Source organism: Ambystoma mexicanum, chromosome 4q, assembly GCF_040938575.1.
Source record: "Ambystoma mexicanum isolate Mex_15411 chromosome 4q, UKY_AmexF1_1, whole genome shotgun sequence".
NCBI classification, from domain to species: domain Eukaryota; kingdom Metazoa; phylum Chordata; class Amphibia; order Caudata; family Ambystomatidae; genus Ambystoma; species Ambystoma mexicanum.
This window is the reverse complement of record NC_090928.1, coordinates 72,808,057-72,820,065: the sequence shown is the minus strand read 5'-3', so window position 1 is coordinate 72,820,065 and position 12,009 is coordinate 72,808,057.

The following is a 12,009-nucleotide window of genomic DNA, read 5'->3' as shown; positions in this document are numbered from 1 at the left end:
TTAAACTGAATCTCAGAACATGTCTTTCTGCCACCTTTTTCTACATGGAGAGCACATTATAATGTTATTTAGTTAGCATTGGTGTTAGTATTTGTTAATTAAGTTAGTCAATTAGATGGCTAATGTGGCTCCTGTGAATGAGGCGTTTCAAATAAGAAAGAGAAAAAAAAACATCTATTATGCTTTTAAATCTGTAACCTGTCTCCATTTGCATACCCATATGTTACACTGGCGACATATGGCTGGCTATATGTGTGCCACATTATAGCAGTAATGTGATCATATGCAGTGGTGCTGTACTCCAAAACACAATAAATTATACTACAGATCTGCATATTGTGCATATGCATGCTAAACACGTATTATATTTTCCAATCGCATAGTCTGTGACATATCTTCAGGAGTCTTCACTGAAGAGTTAGAAGGAGAAATAGCCTTTAAAGGGTGACTTCATGGAGCAAAAACAATAGGCTTCGAAAAGATACATTTCCAACCAAAACAAGGATGGCTGGATGAAAAAGAGACACAAAAAGGGGTAGTGGAGGAAACACAGCAAAGACTTGCTCTTAAATTGAAACTGGAAACACGAGTATCAGCAATAAAGCAACTCATATACTAAGAGTCAGCAATTTCTCCAATTTAACTTCTATAGTGCATGTGTGAAGCAACCTAAACCCCCTCTGCCATACTGCATTTTTGTTACGTGACTTTGGACATACATTGGTTGATTTCTGTGCTGTCCTTATGTGTATTGTTAGTCTGAGGCGAGATAAAGTAGATTTTTAACCAGCTCTGTGCCAAAGGTGTCCAGGCGGCCAATGTTTTGGGAGTAATGTTTTAGATTGGTCCAGTGGTGAGGGTGCAAAGCATTACATTTGAAGGTATTCCTCCATGTCAGTATCCATAATGGATAGACTGGCCTCATACTGTTAGGAAGGGGACAAGAATGAGTCAAGACATTATAATGTCAAAATGTTCTGCTTTGAACATACAGATTGAGGAGATGGAAGAACTAATAGTCTCAATATACGTGTTTAAAACAGTCTTAAAGAAAAAGGGACCAAAACGCATGAGTCAAGTCGTGCTGGCAGTAAAAAAAAAAAAATCACTTCATACCATGAGATGTCATGACGTGATGTTATGATGTCATGCATTATTTAAAATGTTGTTTCAAATGCTCCAGTCACCACTATATTGGTCTAACAGCAATGAAGCAGGTGAATGCTGTATTGTGCACATTTGATTGTGCAGTTAACACGTAATATCTGTAAGCATTCAGTTAGTTATACATTTATGGTATTTGTATTTTGTATTTATTGAGGAAACAGTGTGCTTTGACCAGAAGTACTTAAAATAGGCCAATAGCAGACAATATTGGCAGTCCTGAAAGAGGAGTCATACAAAAGTGGGGAAGTCATTGAAGGGTTGACCAGTGGGGGATGAGACATGGTGGGAGACATGGTGGGAGAAATACTGACAGGCAGTATAGATGTGATCAAGTTAATGGTAAATAGATGAGGCTACGTAAAGGGAGACGTAGACAGAATGGGGAGAAAGGTGGTGGGAGGTCATGGGGTGTGATGTGGGAGTAGGTAGCGGGTGCTGCTTCAAGGTTGAGGAAGTGAAGCTTCATAGAAGATTTAAAGGAGTGGATTTTTGCTTTTGATTTTGGGGAGGTAGTGCCAGTACAAAGGGGTGAAGAAGGAGACAAAGCCAAGAGTGTAGGAATATTTTGAATTTTTATGCATTTAAATACTTGTCTCACAAATGTGTAACACGTTGCCTCACATTCCCATTTATTCAATTCCACCCCACAATTCTGGGCAAGGAATAGCCAGTGTGATATTCAGAAATCCAAATGTATTTAAAAGAATATTATAACTTTAACTACTTTGGTGTCCAGCTTTACGTTATTTGAGATCACTACAGTGCTAGATATTAACCTGCCAAAACAAATCTCACTAGTATCAGTCCATACACTCATTCATTCTTAATTTAAAAATATTTAGGATTCTAAAAGGTACTACACATTATAAAGCTATATATTTATTTTGCATTTATCTTAAACAACACCAAATACTTCCAAGAAAGCCTTTCAACATAAGGCAGGTATGTTTAAAATGTATGGTTTTCTGCAGTATCAAGACAAGTATGGTATCAGGGAAAGTTACTTGAACAATTTATTTAGAACACATTTACAATACATTTGAATTCCCTATACAGGTGTGAGGTAGTGAGTGTATAGGCTACATGTAAGCCACTTAACTGTAGACAATGGACCGCTTTGCATTTATCTCTGGTAGGTTTGAATTCAAAATAATGCTCTCAGGGATCTTATTACAATATTCTGAACTAACTTGTATACTGTGTTCTCAAACTGCACAAGTGCAGACTTCTCAGAATATGCATGTTACACTTTCACTTAACGTAAGTGTGATACTTTCAGTCCATACTTGTGTGTGTGTGTGTGTGTGTGTGACTTTGAAAACAGCTATTATACAGTTTTCAATTCATGCATGTGTGTGCACTGTTTCAATCTATTTGCATGTGTGACTTTCAATCTATGCCTGCATAGCTTTAATGTCTGCATGTAGTTTACAACATGCATGTGTTTTTGGGCTGGAGTTGCATCCTTCTTCAGTAACATGCCCCTCCACATTACGCATAAGTTTATTTCTGCATTGAAAGATAAGGGACTGCAGTAGTTTAACTCTTCCCATCATTCTTATTAAATAGAATGAATTCCCTATATTTATTTTTGTTGTCAAAACACCTTATCTATTACTGTGGCTTCTCTTGGCTGCATAAATGCACAATATCACCCTAGGCAATAGTATTTTGCAATGTCACTGTAACCGAAAAAGATTCTACACTGACTTAAGGCACTAATTATATTTTAAATAGTATTTAATTTTACAAAGGCAACTTCACATTAAATTTTGCACATACCTGCATTTAGTTTTAAATGCTGTTTCTCACTACAGAGTACATTGTGATTTAAAGAAGTCACTCACTTGGTGTCCTATGTAACTGGGGTGATAGTGGGCATTTAAAATGTCAGCACCTGTGCTCCTAGTTTTATATTGCATTCGTCTGAGTTCCTTTCCCCTTATCCTCCCAGATTTATCCTGCTCATGGATCTTTTGGGGCTGACTGGGATTTAAGTAACCTTCTGAAATGTTACTTCTGGTTTTCGATAATCAGTTGGCGACTCAGTCACCCTGGAATCATTCCTTCAGCAAATCCTCTCTTCAGCTTGCTGTTTGGAAACCAAATTCTAAACAGAGACTAGGCATCCTTCTCTCAATGGCCTGGTCTCCAATCTGCCTGGGGTCAGACCTTCAAATATTGACTCGGCTCGCTCATCACCAGTGTCTTCCTCAATGTTCATCTCCCCATATTCCGCAACAATATCCTCTATATCCTGTGTACATGCAATCATATATATCTTTCTGACACCTGTACTGCCTTGTGACAGAGCTGTGGTTTTCCCAGCCACAAAAGTGGTGTCAAACCCACTCCAATTGAAGAAATGACAATTTGCTATTCGAACCCTAGTTTTTAAAACCTGTTATCTAAATGTCAGTGGCACAATAAGAAACTTGGATGATTGTGGTTTTATCAAATTTGGTAAAGCTATGTGTCTTTGCAATTGTTTGCCTATTCAATACATGGCACAGTATCTTTTTTAAAACATAATTTGGTAGGTATACTTTCTATCTACAAAATAATTACTTTCAATATTAAAGATTTGATTTAAGATTTACCTCATGTTACTATCTATTCCTGTTTCTAGTGTGGGATTCCCAAATGTTTTCTCTAATTTGCAGAGGCAGAGCCTCCCCTACATATTCCTTTTGCCTGCTATCAATATGTGTCCATAGCAGATGTATTTTGCGGTGCATAGAGTTCAATAGCCCTTCAACCTTTAAAGCCAAGAGCCTAAGGCCCTGATTCATGGAATTATTTCCCATTCATCAAACAGGGATTTGCGAGCAGAATGGCATGCAAATCCCTGCTTTGGACACAAATAATTCCATGAATCAGGGCTTAAGTCTATTAGTGACATCTGGCAGGGGATTTATTTGTATAATCTTTAGAACAGGGTTGAATGTACCATCAAGGCCTTTGTATGTGTTCTTCATGTTTTGTTATTGTGAATATGAGTTACGTCTGATAGGTAGAATAATTGAAGTGTTTCCACTTCTGCTGTAAGCAGTTTCAAACTCCCTCATGGAATCACAAAACTCAGGCTGGTCACTTTGAATCTCAAATGCAAAGATACTGAGTGAAATACATGTGTGGTAGAATGAAATGAAACATTTATGTTAGTTCCTGTATGACTCTATATGACATTATTTCGTTCAAATGAAATATCTGCAAATACAGTCATTGGAATTATAAACCATGTTCTTGCATCATTTTGCACCCAAAACACATAATAAAGATGGTCATTGAATATGAATCACATTTTGAATGCAAATACATTATATTCAAATTATAAGGACATGTTTAGAAAGACAGTACTTTTCAAGCGTCAGAGTTTCAAGAATTTGTGTTTTGAGATCAAGGCAGTTTCTTATGGTGATAAAATATTCCAGAGACTTGGGCCAGAATATGCCATTCAGATCATTTACTTGCATTTTGCAGCCTAGTGTATTCCTTTGGAAACAAATGCACTCCTTTTGAACAAGCACAGTTATTTCTTACTTCTTGGCTTTTTTTTTGGCACTGAAAAAACAGTCTCTTGATCTAACTTAGAGGACTTAAAATTGGTTGAAGTTTATAGTTATCAGGCAAGTGCCTTTAGTTGCATTTTTCTTTTACCGGGTCACCCTTTTCATCATGGTTGCTAGCAAAATGCGCAATCCAAAGCAAACTCCTTAGGGTAATATCTCTATCACCCTTAATGAAAGAAATGATGATGCTTTTAGTTTATTCCATGGAAATAACATTTGGTTCCATAATTACTGACAGCTAGAAGAGGCAAACAGCAGGTGTGGGACAGTGAGATTAGTGTAAGTACTAGAGTGGAAGGTCCGGAATGGAGTGTAGCTGGAAATAGAATTCACAAGTTGGAGGAGAGCAAGGCTGTGAAGGGATTCGAACATGAGGAGAAGGAATCTAAAGAGGGACTGATGGTTAATAGAAAGTCACCTGGTAAGAAGGGGGTGTTTAGAGGTGAGGGAGGACCAAGGGGCCATAAGGAGACCAGGTATGATTTGATATCATGGTGGCACAGTTGCACACATTTTCAAGTGGGGAAAAGTAGTAGAACGGGAGCAGAAGAAAGGGATCGGCATAGTAGTCACAGTGACTAATGATTAGGGTGCAACAAGTGTTTTAACTGAGATGTAAGTGAGGAGGGTCACATTTTCCTGATGTTCAGCTGTTGTATGTAGGCCTCTAACAAGGGGGAAATTATAAAATGAGGAACATTAGAATTAAATAGTATATGTTTTTATTATGTTATATGTGTATTCGTAATGCACTGGGCACCTGGCAACCCTCTGAATTCGGGCTCAGTTCCCAACCTGTCCAGCTGCATGCCCGCACTGCATCCTGTCACCCCCTGCACTTGTGGTTTGTATCTGTAACCCTACAGTCCCCTTTCCTGCACTTATTAGACACTTGTTGTCTGCACTTCCAACACTTGCACTTGCCACCTGTTGGCTGCATTACTTGTTGTGTTCTGATTCCTTGTCCTGCACTTGTCCTCCGTCCCACCTCCTCTCCCCTGGCACTTATCCCCTCACTGCTCCCCTGTACTTGTGGGATCTCAATTTCACTAGGCCTAGTAAGATCGCTGTTCTTGTCCTTCCCCTGTTTCCCCTCCCTTGCCTTGTCACGCCTAGAAACACTTGTGTATAGGCGCGTTATAAATGCCATATCATATCAAAAACGGAGCAGTACAACCAGTAGAGTAGAGCATCATGTAGCAGGCAAAGCACTGGACAGATTACCTGGGAAATTGATGTTTGAGGAGATTTGCCACTAGTTTATCACTGGCTTGCCATTGGTTTATGTACAAAGATTTAAACAGGTTGATGGATGATCGAGAGATGATAGGTGTCAATGTGTATTAGGTAACAAATGTATCCTCTACTGCAACAATATGGGTGTGACATTGAGTAAAGTGCAGGGCATTGGGTTCAACACAAATGAGGTATCCCAGTGGGTTGAGCAACTGGTACAGAGATCTTTGTGACATGTAGGTCATTGGCTCAAAGCTCAGTGAGATTGTAATGGGTGCTCAACTCTCTGAGCTGAAATCTAAGTGACAATAATAATGTCTTGCAAATATAGTGATTTATCTTATAAGTCCCAAAGGGCTGTAATGATAGGTCTTACTATTAACCAACTCGATGAGACTCCTCTTGTCAACAGCAGGAAGCAAAAAGGCAAAAATGGCCCTCTAGGATTTGAAACCATGGCTTCTAGTCACACATGCCTGTCTGCAGTGCATTCACTGAGCCATCTTAGTCGATTATGATTGTCAATATCAATGGAAACTGTTGGTATCTACTGAGTCCGTGAATATAAACAATCATAAACTAATAATTACACTTTAGTTGGAGACAATGTGGGACATATGGTGTTACATTAAGAATGGGCATGAGAAATCCAGACGTATGTGTTTATGCTAATCAGTGGTTGAAGTATACCGAAAAAAGTCGAACTGTGGTCCCGGCAAGGGAGAGGGTAGGCGGAAGCATAATGAAACATGTGAAAATAAATGTGTTGTGGCCGGGGCATTGCAATAGTCTACGTTACTAGTAACTAAGGCTCCTATTAAAACTTAAACTTTCACAGGGACATGAGTGGACAAATTCTCTATACAGAATGGTGAATATGGTCGTAAAAAGTAGAGCAATGGTAAACAGAAAAAATAAAAGTAGTGGAACACCCCTCCCGACGTTACTGCTCACTTCGATCACTGATGCTAATCCTCGGAATATATCTATCTAACATACAATTCATCATTTATTGACAATTTAAAAGTTAATATGGTATTGGAGAGAACGTAGATTGGAAGGCTGTGTTATTAGTCAGTAGCTTGTAATATCACCTGTGTAGTCATTAGGGTGGTTATAATCTTTCCTCTACTGCTTTCCCACATCATTTGCCTTTCATGCACAGTAAGTGCAACCAACCAAATCAGAAATTAACTGATACCACGAACATGACACTCTATGTCCATGTAACGTAAAGGCTTCCACGTGTATAGGAGTGTATGAATGGCATTTCAAGACTTCTGTTTCTAAAATGCTTCTGTTCACTGGCCTGTACCATTCCCTTTAGCTCAATTTAAGGAAAGTTATCCATGCATCACTCTACTCTTCACCAATCCCACCTTCCGCCCCGGCTGCACCGCCTGTGATCTAGGGAGAAAGGCAGAAGTATATCCGAGGGAAGGAGGAAAAGGCGACAGAGTGAGCTGCATTGTCGTTGCAGAGTGGAGGCTGCACACCACCAGTGTGACCAAGTGAATGAAGTTAGCAGCCCCTTCATTTTGCACTGCAAATTGTGGGGTGATTACACTGAATTTATGCCTTCCATTATTTGATGAAAATTGAATAAGCCATAACTATCAATTGTAGAAACAATCAATGTACTCCTACCTTAGAAAAAGGAAGTTGGGTTGGAAATGCATGGGTCTGGTAACATAACTTGACCTGTCAGTCTAGTGTGTGTTTTGGATTTTTCAAGCCTCAAATGTCTTTCTTTATTTCCCTTCCTCGTGCAGGATTGCGTGGATACCAAGCACATTAAGGCATTATTGAGGCATCTGACACTTAGCACTTAGCATATTATTTCAGTACATGCACACATGAAGTTACACCGTACCAAATTGAGTCTGCGCCAAGGGGAAAGATCACATCATTGAGACATTTGAGGTATATCCGCGTTGCCAATGCTTGCTATAACTAATTCTAACTTGCAGCCCTGTTTCTCCTGGAATTTGCAATCCTCACATTTTCACTGGAAAAGTGGGAAACTATAGGTGTGGTGTGGTGAAGCCCTTGAGCAGAAATTCAGAATCGAGCTTTGGCCCAAAGTGACCCGCTTAGCTCGTTCTTCACGTGGAATCAAAGAGCCTTCTATAAAAGCTGAAGACGGGCGGCAAATCAGGACACCGAGCCTGGGCGTCCTGCTTCACTTCTCGAACTTTCCGTACAAGCCGCGTCTCTAAGGAGCCGTTGCGTGCGACGGTGCCTGCCAAATGTGCGGCTCTGATGCTTACCAGAAATCTCACTTGGAGAATCGGTTGATCTTCACTTCCACAATACATGTACCCTTCCCCCCACCCAGCACCCCCAGACCCACAAATAGGTGCACTGGCACGCAGGGCAGAATATAAAACAAGTCAGCACTTTAAACATCGAGTTTCAACTACGTATGTCTGACATGAATTATTTTTACTTCATTGCCTTTACACAACAAATTGTTTACAAACATGTAAGCAGTGTATGCCTGGTCACGTGATCGAGAAATAAAAGGCAAAAGTGAATATTTAGTTTTGCAAACGTGCACAATATCATTTTGCGCAGGATGTCCTTCTCAATCTAAAACAAATATTTCCTGGAAAGCAATCCAGGGTTATACAATCTAGCCTATACAATTCAAGCTAGGGAATATGAAATCTGTAAAGGGTTGCCCAGGAGGCTTCATATCTGCAAACACACCCGTATTATACTGTAACATGCAAACTTTAGCTGAAGAAATCTACAGGATTATGAAATGTTAGTATGATTACAAAGAAGGGGTCCAATCGCTAGGACACACCTACAAAAACACACTACAAATAGCAAAATGATATCAAATCCATCTTTACACGAGTATAGGCGCACACATGTTTCATTTTTTTTATTTATTGAGTATGTTATAGCTATTTAATAACTTTTCACACTAGTTTACCCAATTATAATATAGTATGCACAAAATTAAATGTTCACAATTGACCAAAATCATTATAACATTTCACTTACTACATTTCATTACCTTAAGCATACATGAGAACTCCTGAATTTTACTTTGCCTAATCAGCCGCCACCTCAGTGGCTAAGTGATTTCTTGAGGGCAGTGACCTTTATGGTCAGTGCTTGCTGTGTGCCCATCAAACACCTACCTGGGAGCATGCCCATTCCCAGGGTGGAATGTGTACATGCACATCTACCTAGTAATACCTTTATCTTAGTATTAAGCATGTTACACTTATTGGGGAGTTGGCCCGTGGTTTCCTGGGTACTTTTTACTTTTCATAGCCTGTGGGACATTTAACGCAGTTCTGTCATCCCAGACATGTTAAGAAGTTGACAAGCAATAAAATAAACAGCCTTCTGACCAAAGGACTGGGGAATGTCAAGAGGTAGGATCGCATCTCCCCCAGAGTGAACGTGTTCTCCACTAGCTTTCTGGGTGGACTTGCATGCCCCTGGTTCTATAATACGCTTCCTGTGGTCCCAGAGCTTAGCTTGCTTATAATTGCTTGATCAGGGCAAAAGTGCTTGTCTCCCAGTGAAGGACCGAGCCAATAGTTGCAATACATTCGTTGCTTCTGGATCTAAAGAGGTTTAGAAGCCCGTTGTCTTTCATGTCTATTTACCTTCACAGGAATGTATGTATAGGGATTTCACATTGGCTATAGAATTTGAAAGTAGAGCCGACGGCTTTTTATTTTCTATACAAAGAGATTAATCCAAATTCCAGACAAAATATTGTCATCCCTATTTGGAAGTCTCTGTATTCACGTTATTTTCTTTAGGTATTTGATTAATTTAAAAGAACGACTTCATATAGTCTAGCGATATGAACAATTTACATTGTATTTAATAATTTAATTACATGATATTGAGATGTAGTAGTCAAATCGTCCAACAGCACATCACTCTACACAACCATTCCTTTAAAATTATGCTAGTAACAGAACCTACTAGTAAGGTTTTAAGATACCTATTTGTTTTACTAAGGGGGAGGAGTTTCAAATGAGAATGCTAACAACTAAAGTGTTCTCATAAGCACCGTCTAGCGATTGTTCTTTCACCTTCTCCTCGTGTAGACACGCCAGGTGCAGAGTATTAGAATCAGAGGCTCTCCCTTACTGTGAGATTATTGCTGCCCACGTGACGTTTGCCTATTGTGTGTCTCCTACCAATGTAATGTAATCGTCCAGACTGTGTGCACAAGCAGCCTGCCTGTATAGCCCCTACTTTCTGACCAAAGCTTATTTCAATGATTTCAATGCCTACTTAGGGGTGTTTATTTTTATCTGGCAGTTTGCAAAAAACATGCATACACGGCCTGCAGGAAGCCTTTACAACATGCTTTTTAGGATTTGGATTGTTTGCACTACAATATGCAAACAACACATGACAATGGAGGTCCATGCATGGAGGGGACTGTGTGTGTAGCGGGGCACAGAGATGCGTCCCCTTGGGTGCATTTAGCATGGGTTTAAAAAAATACCTGCCTGTATTTTACAGCAACTTAAATGTGAGTGCCTATAGGCCTTTTGCTCTTTATTCGGGCACATATTTGCTCCTACTCCCCCATTATTGTTCCATGTCACACCGCACACCCTTCCTTCTTTTCCTATGGGTTTTCTTCATTCGCCTTCAGCCAACTCGTGGCGCTGTGAAGTTTGAGAGTGGCCTTGGCAGTCCCAGATTAATCTCCATGTGGCAAAGAAGCCTCAATGTTTAAGGGAATTCCTGGGCACATCTCGAGCCCATCGCACCCATAACACAGACTAATTCCAGTGCCAACAAACAAGCACTAGGAACTGTCTTCCTCACCATGCACCACCACTACCACAGTCATGTTCCCACCCCCTAAAACACCTTCCTGTCTTTCGTTTCTTTCTTTGATCCTGCTCCTGTGTTACCCATCCTTTCTCTTTGCCCTTTTATTTCCCCACAGGCTATTGTATGGCTATTAGTTGTGGGGCACGGTGTAGTGACCCTGGTTAAGACTTGGCAACGAATGACCATTAGGGTGATGATGGGAACAATGCAAAAGCAGATTAACATAACATAAGATCGTGGAACGTGAGAGTGCCATGGGTATTGCAGTGCAATGAACCAATTCATGACCTTTAAGTAGCAACCCTACATATATAGTCTCCCAACTTTTCCCCAGGCTTTGCTTTATACACTTTCCACTCCCCATATAAGTACATTTTGAGGTCACTATAATTAGTAGGATATTCTTGATCATATTGTTTTGCATTAATCTATAAGCAGTAGCTATAACTTCATGATAGAACATAAACTATCTACTATTACTGAGTGAGTAGGGATCTACCAATTACAGAAGGCCATGCTATAAGTGGCCCAAAAAACAATGCCGAAAGGCAACCCCACCTGTGAATGGTCATAAAGGTATAGAGTGCGTGTGAAAGAGTTTATTTCGTATTTCGCTGAAATAAAGATATTTTAATCCGCAATACTGAAATATTGAATGGCGCAAAGTTACAGGTTTGTGGCAAAATAATACCAGTCTATGAATAGTGTTAGCCGAAAGGTACTGAGCTCGTTTCTATTTCCACTGTGCCTGCTTCTCCTATTCTGTCTGGGTGTAAATATTTACAAGGGGCAGAATCTCAAAAATAAAAAAGTGTGCAATTCTGAGATGCGCAAGAAATGTGCAACAAATAGGGGCCATGGTTTTCAGTTCACATCAGAGAGATCTGTTAGAGCAAAAAAGATGCACAAAAGGAGGGCTCAAGATGCTCAAAGGGGGTGGAAAGAATGTGAAGCAGCCAATTTACACCAGCTGGAGTACAGTGACCAGCAAAACTAGGAATAAATGCCAGCAAAATCAAATGCACAGAAGTTGAGACAAATATTTGCTTTAGAAAATGCTGAGCTCCATCTGATCCCCAAAGAATCTGAGCAAGGGGTCAAGAAAGTGTGAAAGTAAAGAGGTGATACAATCAAGTGACAAATATCACACACATTACTCCATTTAAAGCAAGAAAAAGATTAGTCAGGTACACATAACCACAAT